Consider the following 19,762-nt stretch of genomic DNA (forward strand, 5'->3'; position numbering starts at 1 on the left):
TCGCGTGTTAGGCGGACGTGATAACCACTACACCATATACACTTGGCTATTGGGAGTTTTCGAAGAGATCTACCTTATTATTATGTCTAATCACGATGGTCAAAACATGTCCCTACCAGCGCTCAAACCTGGGACCTTCCGCGTGTTAGGCAGACGTGATAACCACTACTCCATAGATACGTGTTAATATAGGGTTTTCGAAGAGATCCAGCTTATTACTATGTCTAATCACGATGGTCCAAACATGCATCTATCAGGGCTCGAACCTGGGACCTTCCGCGTGTTAGGCGGACGTGATAACCACTACACCATATATACTTGGCTATTGGGAGTTTTCGAAGAGATCTACCTTATTATTATGTCTAATCACGATGGTCAAAACCTATCCCTACTAGCGCTCAAATCTGGGACCTTCAGCGTGTTAGGCAGACGTGATAACCACTACACCATAGATACGTGTTAATTTAAGTTTTCGAAGAGATCTAGCTTATTACTATGTCTAATCACGATGGTCAAAACATGCATCTATCAGGGCTCGAACCTGGGACCTTCCGCGTGTTAGGCGGACGTGATAACCACTACACCATAGATACGTGTTAATTTAAGTTTTCGAAGAGATCTAGCTTATTACTATGTCTAATCACGATGGTCATAACATGCATCTATCAGGGCTCGAACCTGACACCTTCCGCGTGTTGGGCGGACGTGATAACCAATACACCATAGATACTTGGTTATTGTGAGTTTTCGAAGAGATCTACCCTATTATTATGTCTAATCACGATGGTCAAAACATGTCCCTTCCAGCGCTCAAACCTGGGACCTTCCGCGTGTTAGGCAGACGTGATAACCACTACACCATAGATTCTTGGCTGTTGTGAGTTTTCGAAGAGATCTACCTTATTATTATGTCTAATCACGATGGTTAAAACAAGTATCTATCAGGGCTCGAACCTGACACCTTCCGCGTGTTAGGCGGACGTGATAACCACTACACCATAGATACTTGGCTATTGTGAGTTTTCGAAGAGATCTACCTTATTATTATGTCTAATCACGATGGTTAAAAAACATGTCCCTTCCAGCGCTCAAACCTGGGTCCTTCCGCGTGTTAGGCAGACGTGATAACCACTACACCATAGATACGTGTTAATATAAGGTTATCGAAGAGATCCAGCTTATTACTATGTCTAATCACGATGGTCCATACATGTATCTATCAGGGCTCGAACCTGGGACCTTCCGCAAGTTAGGCGGACGTGATAACCACTACACCATAGATACTTGGCTATTGTGAGTTTTCGAAGAGATCTACCTTATTATTATGTCTAATCTCGAGGGTTAAAACATGTATCTATCAGGGCTCGAACCTGACACCTTCCGCGTGTTGGGCGGACGTGATAACCAATACACCATAGATACTTGGTTATTGTGAGTTTTCGAAGAGATCTACCCTATTATTATGTCTAATCACGATGGTCAAAACATGTCCCTTCCAGCGCTCAAACCTGGGACCTTCCGCGTGTTAGGCAGACGTGATAACCACTACACCATAGATTCTTGGCTGTTGTGAGTTTTCGAAGAGATCTACCTTATTATTATGTCTAATCACGATGGTTAAAACAAGTATCTATCAGGGCTCGAACCTGACACCTTCCGCGTGTTAGGCGGACGTGATAACCACTACACCATAGATACTTGGCTATTGTGAGTTTTCGAAGAGATCTACCTTATTATTATGTCTAATCACGATGGTTAAAAAACATGTCCCTTCCAGCGCTCAAACCTGGGTCCTTCCGCGTGTTAGGCAGACGTGATAACCACTACACCATAGATACGTGTTAATATAAGGTTATCGAAGAGATCCAGCTTATTACTATGTCTAATCACGATGGTCCATACATGTATCTATCAGGGCTCGAACCTGGGACCTTCCGCAAGTTAGGCGGACGTGATAACCACTACACCATATATACTTGGCTATTGGGAGTTTTCGGATAGATCTACCTTATTATTATGTCTAATCACGATGGTCAAAACATATCCCTACAGCGCTCAAAACTGGGACCTTCAGCGTGTTAGGCAGACGTGATAACCACTACACCATAGATATGTGTTAATATAAAGTTTTCTAAGAGATCCAGCTTATTACTATGTCTAATCACGATGGTCCAAACATGTATCTATCAGGGCTCGAACCTGACACCTTTCGCGTGTTAGGCGGACGTGATAACCACTACACCATATATACTTGGCTATTGGGAGTTTTCGAAGAGATCTACCTTATTATTATGTCTAATCACGATAGTCAAAACATATCCCTACCAGCGCTCAAACCTGGGACCTTCAGAGTGTTAGGCAGACGTGATAACCACTACACCATAGATACGTGTTAATATAAAGTTTTCTATGAGATCCAGCTTATAACTATGTCTAATTACGATGGTCAAAACATGTATCTATCAGGGCTCGAACCTGGGACCTTCCGCGTATTAGGCGGACGTGCTAACCACTGCACCATAGATACGTGTTAATTTAAGTTTTCGAAGAGATCTAGCTTATTACTATGTCTAATCACGATGGTCATAAAATGTATCTATCAGGGCTCGAACCTGACACTTTCCGCGTGTTGGGCGGACGTGATAACCACTACACCATAGATACTTGGTTATTGTGAGTTTTCGAAGAGATCTACCCTATTATTATGTCTAATCACGATGGTCCAAACATGTCCCTACCAGGGCTCGAACCTGGGACCTTCCGCGTGTTAGGCGGACGTGGTAGCCACTACACCATAGATACGTGTTAATATAAAGTTTTCGAAGAGATCCAGCTTATTACTATGTCTAATCACGATGGTCCAAACATGTATCTACCAGGGCTCGAACCTGGGACCTTCCGCGTGTTAGGCGGACGTGATAACCACTACACCATATATACTTGGCTATTGGGAGTTTTCGAAGAGATCTACCTTATTATTATGTCTAATCACGATGGTCAAAACATATCCCTACCAGCGCTCAAACCTGGGACCTTCAGCGTGTTAGGCAGACGTGATAACCACTACACCATAGATACGTGTTAATATAAAGTTTTCTAAGAGATCCAGCTTATAACTATGTCTAATCACGATGGTCCAAACATGTATCTATCAGGGCTCGAACCTGACACCTTTCGCGTGTTAGGCGGACGTGATAACCACTACACCATATACACTTGGCTATTGGGAGTTTTCGAAGAGATCTACCTTATTATTATGTCTAATCACGATGGTCAAAACATGTCCCTACCAGCGCTCAAACCTGTGACCTTCCGCGTGTTAGGCAGACGTGATAACCACTACTCCATAGATACGTGTTAATATAGGGTTTTCGAAGAGATCCAGCTTATTACTATGTCTAATCACGATGGTCCAAACATGCATCTATCAGGGCTCGAACCTGGGACCTTCCGCGTGTTAGGCGGACGTGATAACCACTACACCATAGATACGTGTTAATATAAAGTTTTCTAAGAGATCCAGCTTATAACCATGTCTAATCACGATGGTCCAAACATGTATCTATCAGGGCTCGAACCTGACACCTTTCGCGTGTTAGGCGGACGTGATAACCACTACACCATATATACTTGGCTATTGGGAGTTTTCGAAGAGATCTACCTTATTATTATGTCTAATCACGATGGTCAAAACCTATCCCTACTAGCGCTCAAATCTGGGACCTTCAGCGTGTTAGGCAGACGTGATAACCACTACACCATAGATACGTGTTAATTTAAGTTTTCGAAGAGATCTAGCTTATTACTATGTCTAATCACGATGGTCAAAACATGCATCTATCAGGGCTCGAACCTGGGACCTTCCGCGTGTTAGGCGGACGTGATAACCACTACACCATAGATACGTGTTAATTTAAGTTTTCGAAGAGATCTAGCTTATTACTATGTCTAATCACGATGGTCATAACATGCATCTATCAGGGCTCGAACCTGACACCTTCCGCGTGTTGGGCGGACGTGATAACCAATACACCATAGATACTTGGTTATTGTGAGTTTTCGAAGAGATCTACCCTATTATTATGTCTAATCACGATGGTCAAAACATGTCCCTTCCAGCGCTCAAACCTGGGACCTTCCGCGTGTTAGGCAGACGTGATAACCACTACACCATAGATTCTTGGCTGTTGTGAGTTTTCGAAGAGATCTACCTTATTATTATGTCTAATCACGATGGTTAAAACAAGTATCTATCAGGGCTCGAACCTGACACCTTCCGCGTGTTAGGCGGACGTGATAACCACTACACCATAGATACTTGGCTATTGTGAGTTTTCGAAGAGATCTACCTTATTATTATGTCTAATCACGATGGTTAAAAAACATGTCCCTTCCAGCGCTCAAACCTGGGTCCTTCCGCGTGTTAGGCAGACGTGATAACCACTACACCATAGATACGTGTTAATATAAGGTTATCGAAGAGATCCAGCTTATTACTATGTCTAATCACGATGGTCCATACATGTATCTATAAGGGCTCGAACCTGGGACCTTCCGCAAGTTAGGCGGACGTGATAACCACTACACCATAGATACTTGGCTATTGTGAGTTTTCGAAGAGATCTACCTTATTATTATGTCTAATCTCGAGGGTTAAAACATGTATCTATCAGGGCTCGAACCTGACACCTTCCGCGTGTTGGGCGGACGTGATAACCAATACACCATAGATACTTGGTTATTGTGAGTTTTCGAAGAGATCTACCCTATTATTATGTCTAATCACGATGGTCAAAACATGTCCCTTCCAGCGCTCAAACCTGGGACCTTCCGCGTGTTAGGCAGACGTGATAACCACTACACCATAGATTCTTGGCTGTTGTGAGTTTTCGAAGAGATCTACCTTATTATTATGTCTAATCACGATGGTTAAAACAAGTATCTATCAGGGCTCGAACCTGACACCTTCCGCGTGTTAGGCGGACGTGATAACCACTACACCATAGATACTTGGCTATTGTGAGTTTTCGAAGAGATCTACCTTATTATTATGTCTAATCACGATGGTTAAAAAACATGTCCCTTCCAGCGCTCAAACCTGGGTCCTTCCGCGTGTTAGGCAGACGTGATAACCACTACACCATAGATACGTGTTAATATAAGGTTATCGAAGAGATCCAGCTTATTACTATGTCTAATCACGATGGTCCATACATGTATCTATCAGGGCTCGAACCTGGGACCTTCCGCAAGTTAGGCGGACGTGATAACCACTACACCATATATACTTGGCTATTGGGAGTTTTCGAAGAGATCTACCTTATTATTATGTCTAATCACGATGGTCAAAACATATCCCTACCAGCGCTCAAAACTGGGACCTTCAGCGTGTTAGGCAGACGTGATAACCACTACACCATAGATATGTGTTAATATAAAGTTTTCTAAGAGATCCAGCTTATTACTATGTCTAATCACGATGGTCCAAACATGTATCTATCAGGGCTCGAACCTGACACCTTTCGCGTGTTAGGCGGACGTGATAACCACTACACCATATATACTTGGCTATTGGGAGTTTTCGAAGAGATCTACCTTATTATTATGTCTAATCACGATAGTCAAAACATATCCCTACCAGCGCTCAAACCTGGGACCTTCAGCGTGTTAGGCAGACGTGATAACCACTACACCATAGATACGTGTTAATATAAAGTTTTCTATGAGATCCAGCTTATAACTATGTCTAATTACGATGGTCAAAACATGTATCTATCAGGGCTCGAACCTGGGACCTTCCGCGTATTAGGCGGACGTGCTAACCACTGCACCATAGATACGTGTTAATTTAAGTTTTCGAAGAGATCTAGCTTATTACTATGTCTAATCACGTTGGTCAAAACATGTATCTATCAGAGCTCGAACCTGACACCTTCCGCGTGTTAGGCGGACGTGATAACCACTACATCATATATACTTGGTTGTTATGAGTTTTCGAAGAGATCTACCTTATTATTATGTCTAATCACGATGGTCAAAACATGTATCTACCAGGGCTCGAACCTGGGACCTTCCGCGTGTTAGTCGGACGTGATAACCACCACACCATAGATACGTGTTAATATAAAGTTTTCGAAGAGATCCAGCTTATTACTATGTCTAATCACGATGGTCAAAACATGTATCTGTCAGGGCTCGAACCTGACACCTTCCGCGTGTTAGGCGGATGTGATAACCACTACACCATAGATACTTGGCTATTGTAAGTTTTCGAAGAGATCTACCTTATTATTATGTCTAATCACGATGGTCAAAACATGTCCCTACCAGCGCTCAAACCTGGGACCTTTCGCGTGTTAGGCAGACGTGATAACCACTACACCATAGATACGTGTTAATACAAGGTTTTCGAAGAGATCCAGCTTATTACTATGTCTAATCACGATGGTCCAAACATGTATCTATCAGGGCTCGAGCCTGACACCTTTCGCGTGTTAGGCGGACGTGATAACCACTACACCATATATACTTGGCTATTGGGAGTTTTCGAAGAGATCTACCTTATTATTATGTCTAATCACGATGGTCAAAACATGTCCCTACCAGCGCTCAAACCTGGGACCTTCCGCGTGTTAGGCAGAAGTGATAACCACTACTCCATAGATACGTGTTAATATAAGGTTTTCGAAGAGATCTAGCTTATTTCTATGTCTAATCACGATGGTCCAAACATGTATCTATCAGGGCTCGAACCTAACACCTTTCGCGTGTTAAGCGGACGTGATAACCACTACACCATATATACTTGGCTATTGGGAGTTTTCGAAGAGATCTACCTTATTATTATGTCTAATCACGATGGTCAAAACATGTCCCTACCAGCGCTCAAACCTGGGACCTTCCGCGTGTTAGGCAGACGTGGTGACCACTACACCATAGATACGTGTTAATATAAAGTTTTCTAAGAGATCCAGCTTATAACCATGTCTAATCACGATGGTCAAAACATGTATCTATCAGGGCTCGAACCTGGGACCTTCCGCGTGTTAGGCGGACGTGATAACCACTACACCATAGATACGTGTTATTTTAAGTTTTCGAAGAGATCTAGCTTATTACTATGTCTAATCACGATGGTCCAAACATGTATCTATCAGGGCTCGAACCTGACACCTTCCGCGTGTTGGGCGGACGTGATAACCACTACACCATAGATACTTGGCTATTGTGAGTTTTCGAAGAGATCTACCTTATTATTATGTCTAGTCACGATGGTTAAAACATGTCCCTACCAGCGCTCAAACCTGGGACCTTCCGCGTGTTAGGCAGACGTAATAACCACTACACCATAGAAACGTGTTAATATAAGGTTTTCGAAGAGATCCAGCTTATTACTATATCTAAAGACGATGGTCTAAACATGTCCCTACCAGGGCTCGAACCTGGGACCTTCCGCGTGTTAGGCGGACGTGGTAGCCACTACAACATAGATACGTGTTAATATAAAGTTTTCGAAGAGATCTAGCTTATAACTATGTCTAATCACGTTGGTCAAAACATGTATCTATCAGGGCTCGAACCTGACACCTTCCGCGTGTTAGGCGGACGTGATAACCACTACATCATATATACTTGGTTATTATGAGTTTTCGAAGAGATCTACCTTATTATTATGTCTAATCACGATGGTCAAAACATGTATCTACCAGGGCTCGAACCTGGGGCCTTCCGCGTGTTAGGCGGACATGATAACTACCACACAATAGACACGTGTTAATATAAAGTTTTCGAAGAGATCCAGCTTATTACTATGTCTAATCACGATGGTCAAAACATGTATCTATGTACCTGACACCTTCCGCGTGTTAGGCGGACGTGATAACCACTACACCATAGATACTTGGCTATTGTGAGTTTTCGAAGAGATCTACCTTATTATTATGTCTAATCACGATGGTCAAAACATGTCCCTTCCAGCGCTCAAACCTGGGACCTTCCGCGTGTTAGGCAGACGTGATAACCACTACACCATAGATACGTGTTAATATAAGGTTTTCGAAGAGATCCAGTTTATTACTATGTCTAATCACGATGGTCCAAACATGTATCTATCAGGGCTCGAACCTGGGACCTTCCGCGTGTTAGGCGGACGTGATAACCACTACACCATATATACTTGGCTATTGTGAGTTTTCGAAGAGATCTACCTTATTATTATGTCTAATCACGATGGTCAAAACATGTCCCTTCTAGCGCTCAAACCTGGGACCTTCCGCGTGTTAGGCAGACGTGATAACCACTACACCATAGATACGTGTTAATATAAGGTTTTCGAAGAGATCCAGCTTATTACTATGTCTAATCACGATGGTCCAAACATGTATCTACCAGGGCTCGAACCTGGGACCTTCCGCGTGTTAGGCGGACGTGATAACCACTACACCATATATACTTGGCTATTGGGAGTTTTCGAAGAGATCTACCTTATTATTATGTCTAATCACGATGGTCAAAACATATCCCTACCAGCGCTCAAACCTGGGACCTTCAGCGTGTTAGGCAGACGTGATAACCACTACACCATAGTTACGTGTTAATATAAAGTTTTCTAAGAGATCCAGCTTATAACTATGTCTAATCACGATGGTCCAAACATGTATCTATCAGGGCTCGAACCTGACACCTTTCGCGTGTTAGGCGGACGTGATAACCACTACACCATATATACTTGGCTATTGGGAGTTTTCGAAGAGATCTACCTTATTATTATGTCTAATCACGATGGTCAAAACATGTCCCTACCAGCGCTCAAACCTGGGACCTTCCGCGTGTTAGGCAGACGTGATAACCACTACTCCATAGATACGTGTTAATATAAGGTTTTCGAAGAGATCCAGCTTATTACTATGTCTAATCACGATGGTCCAAACATGTATCTATCAGGGCTCGAACCTGACACCTTTCGCGTGTTAGGCGGACGTGATAACCACTACACCATATATACTTGGCTATTGGGAGTTTTCGAAGAGATCTACCTTATTATTATGTCTAATCACGATGGTCAAAACATATCCCTACCAGCGCTCAAACCTGGGACCTTCAGCGTGTTAGGCGGACGTGATAACCACTATACCATAGATACTTGGCTATTGTGAGTTTTCGAAGAGATCTACCTTATTATTATGTCTAATCACGATGGTTAAAACAAGTATCTATCAGGGCTCGAACCTGACACCTTCCGCGTGTTAGGCGGACGTGATAACCACTACACCATAGATACTTGGCTATTGTGAGTTTTCGAAGAGATCTACCTTATTATTATGTCTAATCACGATGGTCAAAACATGTCCCTTCCAGCGCTCAAACCTGGGACCTTCCGCGTGTTAGGCAGACAAGATAACCACTACACCATAGATACGTGTTAATATAAGGTTTTCGAAGAGATCCAGCTTATTACTATGTCTAATCACGATGGTCCAAACATGTATCTATCAGGGCTCGAACCTGGGACCTTCCGCGTGTTAGGCGGACGTGATAACCACTACACCATATATACTTGGCTATTGGGAGTTTTCGAAGAGATCTACCTTATTATTATGTCTAATCACGATGGTCAAAACATATCCCTACCAGCGCTCAAACCTGGGACCTTCAGCGTGTTAGGCAGACGTGACAACCACTACACCATAGATACGTGTTAATATAAAGTTTTCTAAGAGATCCAGCTTATAACTATGTATAATCACGATGGTCAAAACATGTATCCATCAGGGCTCGAACCTGGGACCTTCCGCGTATTAGGCGGACGTGCTAACCACTGCACCATAGATACGTGTTAATTTAAGTTTTCGAAGAGATCTAGCTTATTACTATGTCTAATCACGATGGTCATAACATGTATCTATCAGGGCTCGAACCTGACACTTTCCGCGTGTTGGGCGGACGTGATAACCACTACACCATAGATACTTGGTTATTGTGAGTTTTCGAAGAGATCTACCCTATTATTATGTCTAATCACGATGGTCCAAACATGTCCCTACCAGGGCTCGAACCTGGGACCCTCCGCGTGTTAGGCGGACGTGGTAGCCACTACACCATAGATACGTGTTAATATAAAGTTTTCGAAGAGATCTACCTTATTATTATGTCTAATCACGATGGTCAAAACATGTATCTACCAGGGCTCGAACCTGGGACCTTCCGCGTGTTAGTCGGACGTGATAACCACCACACCATAGATACGTGTTAATATAAAGTTTTCGAAGAGATCCAGCTTATTACTATGTCTAATCACGATGGTCAAAACATGTATCTGTCAGGGCTCGAACCTGACACCTTCCGCGTGTTAGGCGGATGTGATAACCACTACACCATAGATACTTGGCTATTGTAAGTTTTCGAAGAGATCTACCTTATTATTATGTCTAATCACGATGGTCAAAACATGTCCCTACCAGCGCTCAAACCTGGGACCTTTCGCGTGTTAGGCAGACGTGATAACCACTACACCATAGATACGTGTTAATACAAGGTTTTCGAAGAGATCCAGCTTATTACTATGTCTAATCACGATGGTCCAAACATGTATCTATCAGGGCTCGAACCTGACACCTTTCGCGTGTTAGGCGGACGTGATAACCACTACACCATATATACTTGGCTATTGGGAGTTTTCGAAGAGATCTACCTTATTATTATGTCTAATCACGATGGTCAAAACATGTCCCTACCAGCGCTCAAACCTGGGACCTTCCGCGTGTTAGGCAGACGTGATAACCACTACTCCATAGATACGTGTTAATATAAGGTTTTCGAAGAGATCCAGCTTATTACTATGTCTAATCACGATGGTCCAAACATGTATCTATCAGGGCTCGAACCTGACACCTTTCGCGTGTTAGGCGGACGTGATAACCACTACACCATATATACTTGGCTATTGGGAGTTTTCGAAGAGATCTACCTTATTATTATGTCTAATCACGATGGTCAAAACATATCCCTACCAGCGCTCAAACCTGGGACCTTCAGCGTGTTAGGCGGACGTGATAACCACTACACCATAGATACTTGGCTATTGTGAGTTTTCGAAGAGATCTACCTTATTATTATGTCTAATCACGATGGTTAAAACAAGTATCTATCAGGGCTCGAACCTGACACCTTCCGCGTGTTAGGCGGACGTGACAACCACTACACCATAGATACTTGGCTATTGTGAGTTTTCGAAGAGATCTACCTTATTATTATGTCTAATCACGATGGTCAAAACATGTCCCTTCCAGCGCTCAAACCTGGGACCTTCCGCGTGTTAGGCAGACAAGATAACCACTACACCATAGATACGTGTTAATATAAGGTTTTCGAAGAGATCCAGCTTATTACTATGTCTAATCACGATGGTCCAAACATGTATCTATCAGGGCTCGAACCTGGGACCTTCCGCGTGTTAGGCGGACGTGATAACCACTACACCATATATACTTGGCTATTGGGAGTTTTCGAAGAGATCTACCTTATTATTATGTCTAATCACGATGGTCAAAACATATCCCTACCAGCGCTCAAACCTGGGACCTTCAGCGTGTTAGGCAGACGTGACAACCACTACACCATAGATACGTGTTAATATAAAGTTTTCTAAGAGATCCAGCTTATAACTATGTATAATCACGATGGTCAAAACATGTATCCATCAGGGCTCGAACCTGGGACCTTCCGCGTATTAGGCGGACGTGCTAACCACTGCACCATAGATACGTGTTAATTTAAGTTTTCGAAGAGATCTAGCTTATTACTATGTCTAATCACGATGGTCATAACATGTATCTATCAGGGCTCGAACCTGACACTTTCCGCGTGTTGGGCGGACGTGATAACCACTACACCATAGATACTTGGTTATTGTGAGATTTCGAAGAGATCTACCCTATTATTATGTCTAATCACGATGGTCCAAACATGTCCCTACCAGGGCTCAAACCTGGGACCTTCCGCGTGTTAGGCGGACGTGGTAGCCACTACACCATAGATACGTGTTAATATAAAGTTTTCGAAGAGATCTAGCTTATAACTATGTCTAATCACGTTGGTCAAAACATGTATCTATCAGGGCTCGAACCTGACACCTTCCGCGTGTTAGGCGGACGTGATAACCACTACATCATATATACTTGGTTATTATGAGTTTTCGAAGAGATCTACCTTATTATTATGTCTAATCACGATGGTCAAAACATGTATCTACCAGGGCTCGAACCTGGGACCTTCCGCGTGTTAGTCGGACGTGATAACCACCACACCATAGATACGTGTTAATATAAAGTTTTCGAAGAGATCCAGCTTATTACTATGTCTAATCACGATGGTCAAAACATGTATCTGTCAGGGCTCGAACCTGACACCTTCCGCGTGTTAGGCGGATGTGATAACCACTACACCATAGATACTTGGCTATTGTAAGTTTTCGAAGAGATCTACCTTATTATTATGTCTAATCACGATGGTCAAAACATGTCCCTACCAGCGCTCAAACCTGGGACCTTTCGCGTGTTAGGCAGACGTGATAACCACTACACCATAGATACGTGTTAATACAAGGTTTTCGAAGAGATCCAGCTTATTACTATGTCTAATCACGATGGTCCAAACATGTATCTATCAGGGCTCGAACCTGACACCTTTCGCGTGTTAGGCGGACGTGATAACCACTACACCATATATACTTGGCTATTGGGAGTTTTCGAAGAGATCTACCTTATTATTATGTCTAATCACGATGGTCAAAACATGTCCCTACCAGCGCTCAAACCTGGGACCTTCCGCGTGTTAGGCAGACGTGATAACCACTTCTCCATAGATACGTGTTAATATAAGGTTTTCGAAGAGATCCAGCTTATTACTATGTCTAATCACGATGGTCCAAACATGTATCTATCAGGGCTCGAACCTGACACCTTTCGCGTGTTAGGCGGACGTGATAACCACTACACCATATATACTTGGCTATTGGGAGTTTTCGAAGAGATCTACCTTATTATTATGTCTAATCACGATGGTCAAAACATATCCCTACCAGCGCTCAAACCTGGGACCTTCAGCGTGTTAGGCGGACGTGATAACCACTACACCATAGATACTTGGCTATTGTGAGTTTTCGAAGAGATCTACCTTATTATTATGTCTAATCACGATGGTTAAAACAAGTATCTATCAGGGCTCGAACCTGACACCTTCCGCGTGTTAGGCGGACGTGACAACCACTACACCATAGATACTTGGCTATTGTGAGTTTTCGAAGAGATCTACCTTATTATTATGTCTAATCACGATGGTCAAAACATGTCCCTTCCAGCGCTCAAACCTGGGACCTTCCGCGTGTTAGGCAGACAAGATAACCACTACACCATAGATACGTGTTAATATAAGGTTTTCGAAGAGATCCAGCTTATTACTATGTCTAATCACGATGGTCCAAACATGTATCTATCAGGGCTCGAACCTGGGACCTTCCGCGTGTTAGGCGGACGTGATAACCACTACACCATATATACTTGGCTATTGGGAGTTTTCGAAGAGATCTACCTTATTATTATGTCTAATCACGATGGTCAAAACATATCCCTACCAGCGCTCAAACCTGGGACCTTCAGCGTGTTAGGCAGACGTGACAACCACTACACCATAGATACGTGTTAATATAAAGTTTTCTAAGAGATCCAGCTTATAACTATGTATAATCACGATGGTCAAAACATGTATCCATCAGGGCTCGAACCTGGGACCTTCCGCGTATTAGGCGGACGTGCTAACCACTGCACCATAGATACGTGTTAATTTAAGTTTTCGAAGAGATCTAGCTTATTACTATGTCTAATCACGATGGTCATAACATGTATCTATCAGGGCTCGAACCTGACACTTTCCGCGTGTTGGGCGGACGTGATAACCACTACACCATAGATACTTGGTTATTGTGAGATTTCGAAGAGATCTACCCTATTATTATGTCTAATCACGATGGTCCAAACATGTCCCTACCAGGGCTCGAACCTGGGACCTTCCGCGTGTTAGGCGGACGTGGTAGCCACTACACCATAGATACGTGTTAATATAAAGTTTTCGAAGAGATCTAGCTTATAACTATGTCTAATCACGTTGGTCAAAACATGTATCTATCAGGGCTCGAACCTGACACCTTCCGCGTGTTAGGCGGACGTGATAACCACTACATCATATATACTTGGTTATTATGAGTTTTCGAAGAGATCTACCTTATTATTATGTCTAATCACGATGGTCAAAACATGTATCTACCAGGGCTCGAACCTGGGACCTTCCGCGTGTTAGTCGGACGTGATAACCACCACACCATAGATACGTGTTAATATAAAGTTTTCGAAGAGATCCAGCTTATTACTATGTCTAATCACGATGGTCCAAACATGTATCTATCACGGCTCGAGCCTGACACCTTTCGCGTGTTAGGCGTACGTGATAACCACTACACCATATATACTTGGCTATTGGGAGTTTTCGAAGAGATCTACCTTATTATTATGTCTAATCACGATGGTCAAAACATGTCCCTACCAGCGCTCAAACCTGGGACCTTCCGCGTGTTAGGCAGAAGTGATAACCACTACTCCATAGATACGTGTAAATATAAGGTTTTCGAAGAGATCTAGCTTATTTCTATGTCTAATCACGATGGTCCAAACATGTATCTATCAGGGCTCGAACCTGACACCTTTCGCGTGTTAAGCGGACGTGATAACCACTACACCATATATACTTGGCTATTGGGAGTTTTCGAAGAGATCTACCTTATTATTATGTCTAATCACGATGGTCAAAACATGTCCCTACCAGCGCTCAAATCTGGGACCTTCCGCGTGTTAGGCAGACGTGGTAACCACTACACCATAGATACGTGTTAATATAAAGTTTTCTAAGAGATCCAGCTTATAACCATGTCTAATCACGATGGTCAAAACATGTATCTATCAGGGCTCGAACCTGGGACCTTCCGCGTGTTAGGCGGACGTGATAACCACTACACCATAGATACGTGTTAATTTAAGTTTTCGAAGAGATCTAGCTTATTACTATGTCTAATCACGATGGTCCAAACATGTATCTATCAGGGCTCGAACCTGACACCTTCCGCGTGTTGGGCGGACGTGATAACCACTACACCATAGATACTTGGCTATTGTGAGTTTTCGAAGAGATCTACCTTATTATTATGTCTAGTCACGATGGTTAAAACATGTCCCTACCAGCGCTCAAACCTGGGACCTTCCGCGTGTTAGGCAGACGTAATAACCACTACACCATAGAAACGTGTTAATATAAGGTTTTCGAAGAGATCCAGCTTATTACTATATCTAAAGACGATGGTCCAAACATGTCCCTACCAGGGCTCGAACCTGGGACCTTCCGCGTGTTAGGCGGACGTGGTAGCCACTACACCATAGATACGTGTTAATATAAAGTTTTCGAAGAGATCTAGCTTATAACTATGTCTAATCACGTTGGTCAAAACATGTATCTATCAGGGCTCGAACCTGACACCTTCCGCGTGTTAGGCGGACGTGATAACCACTACATCGTATATACTTGGTTATTATGAGTTTTCGAAGAGATCTACCTTATTATTATGTCTAATCACGATGGTCAAAACATGTATCTACCAGGGCTCGAACCTGGGACCTTCCGCGTGTTAGGCGGACATGATAACTACCACACCATAGACACGTGTTAATATAAAGTTTTCGAAGAGATCCAGCTTATTACTATGTCTAATCACGATGGTCAAAACATGTATCTATCAGGGCTCGAACCTGACACCTTCCGCGTGTTAGGCGGACGTGATAACCACTACACCATAGATACTTGGCTATTGTGAGTTTTCGAAGAGATCTACCTTATTATTATGTCTAATCACGATGGTCAAAACATGTCCCTTCCAGCGCTCAAACCTGGGACCTTCCGCGTGTTAGGCAGACGTGATAACCACTACACCATAGATACGTGTTAATATAAGGTTTTCGAAGAGATCCAGTTTATTACTATGTCTAATCACGATGGTCCAAACATGCATCTATCAGGGCTCGAACCTGGGACCTTCCGCGTGTTAGGCGGACGTGATAACCACTACACCATATATACTTGGCTATTGTGAGTTTTCGAAGAGATCTACCTTATTATTATGTCTAATCATGATGGTCAAAACATGTCCCTTCCAGCGCTCAAACCTGGGACCTTCCGCGTGTTAGGCAGACGTGATAACCACTACACCATAGATACGTGTTAATATAAGGTTTTCGAAGAGATCCAGCTTATTACTATGTCTAATCACGATGGTCCAAACATGTATCTACCAGGGCTCGAACCTGGGACCTTCCGCGTGTTAGGCGGACGTGATAACCACTACACCATATATACTTGGCTATTGTGAGTTTTCGAAGAGATCTACCTTATTATTATGTCTAATCACGATGGTCAAAACATGTCCCTTCCAGCGCTCAAACCTGGGACCTTCCGCGTGTTAGGCAGACGTGATAACCACTACACCATAGATACGTGTTAATATAAGGTTTTCGAAGAGATCCAGCTTATTACTATGTCTAATCACGATGGTCCAAACATGTATCTATCAGGGCTCGAACCTGGGACCTTCCGCGTGTTAGGCGGACGTGATAACCACTACACCATATATACTTGGCTATTGGGAGTTTTCGAAGAGATCTACCTTATTATTATGTCTAATCACGATGGTCAAAACATATCCCTACCAGCGCTCAAACCTGGGACCTTCAGCGTGTTAGGCAGACGAGACAACCACTACACCATAGATACGTGTTAATATAAAGTTTTCTAAGAGATCCAGCTTATAACTATGTATAATCACGATGGTCAAAACATGTATCCATCAGGGCTCGAACCTGGGACCTTCCGCGTATTAGGCGGACGTGCTAACCACTGCACCATAGATACGTGTTAATTTAAGTTTTCGAAGAGATCTAGCTTATTACTATGTCTAATCACGATGGTCATAACATGTATCTATCAGGGCTCGAACCTGACACTTTCCGCGTGTTGGGCGGACGTGATAACCACTACACCATAGATACTTGGTTATTGTGAGTTTTCGAAGAGATCTACCCTATTATTATGTCTAATCACGATGGTCCAAACATGTCCCTACCAGGGCTCGAACCTGGGACCTTCCGCGTGTTAGGCGGACGTGGTAGCCACTACACCATAGATACGTGTTAATATAAAGTTTTCGAAGAGATCTAGCTTATAACTATGTCTAATCACGTTGGTCAAAACATGTATCTATCAGGGCTCGAACCTGACACCTTCCGCGTGTTAGGCGGACGTGATAACCACTACATCATATATACTTGGTTATTATGAGTTTTCGAAGAGATCTACCTTATTATTATGTCTAATCACGATGGTCAAAACATGTATCTACCAGGGCTCGAACCTGGGACCTTCCGCGTGTTAGGCGGACGTGATAACCACCACACCATAGATACGTGTTAATATAAAGTTTTCGAAGAGATCCAGCTTATTACTATGTCTAATCACGATGGTCAAAACATGTTTCTGTCAGGGCTCGAACCTGACACCTTCCGCGTGTTAGGCGGATGTGATAACCACTACACCATAGATAATTGGCTATTGTAAGTTTTCGAAGAGATCTACCTTATTATTATGTCTAATCACGATGGTTAAAACATGTCCCTACCAGCGCTCAAACCTGGGACCTTCCGCGTGTTAGGCAGACGTAATAACCACTACTCCATAGATACGTGTTAATATAAGGTTTTCGAAGAGATCCAGCTTATTACTATGTCTAATCACGATGGTCCAAACATGTATCTATCAGGGCTCGAACCTGACACCTTTCGCGTGTTAGGCGGACGTGATAACCACTACACCATATATACTTGGCTATTGGGAGTTTTCGAAGAGATCTACCTTATTATTATGTCTAATCACGATGGTCAAAACTTGTCCCTACCAGCGCTCAAACCTGGGACCTTCCGCGTGTTAGGCAGACGTGGTAACCACTACACCATAGATACGTGTTAATACAAAGTTTTCTAAGAGATCCAGCTTATAACCATGTCTAATCACGATGGTCAAAACATGTATCTATCAGGGCTCGAACCTGGGACCTTCCGCGTGTTAGGCGGACGTGATAACCACTACACCATAGATACGTGTTAATTTAAGTTTCCGAAGAGATCTAGCTTATTACTATGTCTAATCACGATGGTCCAAACATGTATCTATCAGGGCTCGAACCTGACACCTTCCGCGTGTTGGGCGGACGTGATAACCACTACACCATAGATACTTGGCTATTGTGAGTTTTCGAAGATATCTACCTTATTATTATGTCTAATCACGATGGTTAAAACATGTCCCTACCAGCGCTCAAACCTGGGACCTTCCGCGTGTTAGGCAGACGTAATAACCACTACACCATAGAAACGTGTTAATATAAGGTTTTCGAAGAGATCCAGCTTATTACTATGTCTAATCACGATGGTCCAAACATGTCCCTACCAGGGCTCGAACCTGGGACCTACCGCGTGTTAGGCGGACGTGGTAGCCACTACACCATAGATACGTGTTAATATAAAGTTTTCGAAAAGATCTAGCTTATAACTATGTCTAATCAGGTTGGTCAAAACATGTATTTATCAGGGCTCGAACCTGACACCTTCCGCGTGTTAGGCGGACGTGATAACCACTACATCATATATACTTGGTTATTATGAGTTTTCGAAGAGATTTACCTTATTATTATGTCTAATCACGATGGTCAAAACATGTATCTACCAGGGCTCGAACCTGGGACCTTCCGCGTGTTAGGCGGACATGATAACCACCACACCATAGATACGTGTTAATATAAAGTTTTCGAAGAGATCCAGCTTATTACTATGTCTAATCACGATGGTCAAAACATGTATCTATCAGGGCTCGAACCTGACACCTTCCGCCTGTTGGGCGGACGTGATAACCACTACACCATAGATACGTGTTAATTTAAGTTTTCGAAGAGATCTAGCTTATTACTATGTCTAATCATGATGGTCATAACATGTATCTATCAGGGCTCGAACCTGACACCTTCCGCGTGTTGGGCGGACGTGATAACCACTACACCATAGATACGTGTTAATATAAGGTTTTCGAAGAGATCCAGCTTATAACTATGTCTAATCACGATGGTCAAAACATGTATCTATCAGAGCTCGAACCTGGGACCTTCCGCGTGTTAGGCGGACGTGATAACCACTACACCATATATACTTGGCTATTGTGAGTTTTCGAAGAGATCTACCTTATTATTATGTCTAATCACGATGGTCAAAACATGTCCCTTCCAGCGCTCAAACCTGGGACCTTCCGCGTGTTAGGCAGACGTGATAACCACTACACCATAGATACGTGTTAATATAAGGTTTTCGAAGAGATCCAGCTTATTACTATGTCTAATCACGATGGTCCAAACATGTATCTATCAGGGCTCGAACCTGGGACCTTCCGCGTGTTAGGCGGACGTGATAACTACTACACCATAGATACGTGTTAATATAAGGTTTTCGAAGAGATCCAGCTTATTACTATGTCTAATCACGATGAACCAAACATGTATCTATCAGGGGTCGAACCTGGGACCTTCAGCGTGTTAGGCAGACGTGACAACCACTACACCATAGATACT

The 19,762-nt window shown here is 43.1% G+C and overlaps 15 non-coding genes across 15 annotated transcripts; all 15 read right to left on the bottom strand.

Annotated features, from left to right (window-relative positions):
- Positions 1 to 2,454: 2,454 nt before the first annotated feature.
- TRNAI-AAU (transfer RNA isoleucine (anticodon AAU)) lies at positions 2,455 to 2,527 on the bottom strand. The gene has a single exon. It is a non-coding gene; the product is annotated as a tRNA-Ile (tRNA).
- A 340-nt stretch (positions 2,528 to 2,867) lies between these two features.
- Positions 2,868 to 2,940, bottom strand: TRNAV-AAC (transfer RNA valine (anticodon AAC)). Its single transcript has one exon. It is a non-coding gene; the product is annotated as a tRNA-Val (tRNA).
- A 2,827-nt stretch (positions 2,941 to 5,767) lies between these two features.
- Positions 5,768 to 5,840, bottom strand: TRNAI-AAU (transfer RNA isoleucine (anticodon AAU)). The gene has a single exon. It is a non-coding gene; the product is annotated as a tRNA-Ile (tRNA).
- Positions 5,841 to 7,008: 1,168 nt separating this feature from the next.
- Positions 7,009 to 7,081, bottom strand: TRNAV-AAC (transfer RNA valine (anticodon AAC)). Its single transcript has one exon. It is a non-coding gene; the product is annotated as a tRNA-Val (tRNA).
- A 1,298-nt stretch (positions 7,082 to 8,379) lies between these two features.
- TRNAV-AAC (transfer RNA valine (anticodon AAC)) lies at positions 8,380 to 8,452 on the bottom strand. Its single transcript has one exon. It is a non-coding gene; the product is annotated as a tRNA-Val (tRNA).
- Positions 8,453 to 9,759: 1,307 nt separating this feature from the next.
- On the bottom strand, positions 9,760 to 9,832 carry TRNAI-AAU (transfer RNA isoleucine (anticodon AAU)). The gene has a single exon. It is a non-coding gene; the product is annotated as a tRNA-Ile (tRNA).
- Positions 9,833 to 11,690: 1,858 nt separating this feature from the next.
- Positions 11,691 to 11,763, bottom strand: TRNAI-AAU (transfer RNA isoleucine (anticodon AAU)). The gene has a single exon. It is a non-coding gene; the product is annotated as a tRNA-Ile (tRNA).
- A 1,996-nt stretch (positions 11,764 to 13,759) lies between these two features.
- Positions 13,760 to 13,832, bottom strand: TRNAI-AAU (transfer RNA isoleucine (anticodon AAU)). Its single transcript has one exon. It is a non-coding gene; the product is annotated as a tRNA-Ile (tRNA).
- A 1,168-nt stretch (positions 13,833 to 15,000) lies between these two features.
- TRNAV-AAC (transfer RNA valine (anticodon AAC)) lies at positions 15,001 to 15,073 on the bottom strand. The gene has a single exon. It is a non-coding gene; the product is annotated as a tRNA-Val (tRNA).
- A 754-nt stretch (positions 15,074 to 15,827) lies between these two features.
- On the bottom strand, positions 15,828 to 15,900 carry TRNAV-AAC (transfer RNA valine (anticodon AAC)). Its single transcript has one exon. It is a non-coding gene; the product is annotated as a tRNA-Val (tRNA).
- A 479-nt stretch (positions 15,901 to 16,379) lies between these two features.
- Positions 16,380 to 16,452, bottom strand: TRNAV-AAC (transfer RNA valine (anticodon AAC)). Its single transcript has one exon. It is a non-coding gene; the product is annotated as a tRNA-Val (tRNA).
- A 479-nt stretch (positions 16,453 to 16,931) lies between these two features.
- Positions 16,932 to 17,004, bottom strand: TRNAI-AAU (transfer RNA isoleucine (anticodon AAU)). The gene has a single exon. It is a non-coding gene; the product is annotated as a tRNA-Ile (tRNA).
- A 478-nt stretch (positions 17,005 to 17,482) lies between these two features.
- TRNAV-AAC (transfer RNA valine (anticodon AAC)) lies at positions 17,483 to 17,555 on the bottom strand. Its single transcript has one exon. It is a non-coding gene; the product is annotated as a tRNA-Val (tRNA).
- Positions 17,556 to 18,172: 617 nt separating this feature from the next.
- On the bottom strand, positions 18,173 to 18,245 carry TRNAV-AAC (transfer RNA valine (anticodon AAC)). Its single transcript has one exon. It is a non-coding gene; the product is annotated as a tRNA-Val (tRNA).
- A 616-nt stretch (positions 18,246 to 18,861) lies between these two features.
- On the bottom strand, positions 18,862 to 18,934 carry TRNAV-AAC (transfer RNA valine (anticodon AAC)). The gene has a single exon. It is a non-coding gene; the product is annotated as a tRNA-Val (tRNA).
- Positions 18,935 to 19,762: the final 828 nt, after the last annotated feature.

This window comes from Phalangium opilio, unplaced genomic scaffold, assembly GCF_054372755.1.
Source record: "Phalangium opilio isolate 3A_F unplaced genomic scaffold, DU_Popi_V2 ptg000046l_1, whole genome shotgun sequence".
NCBI lineage: Eukaryota > Metazoa > Arthropoda > Arachnida > Opiliones > Phalangiidae > Phalangium > Phalangium opilio.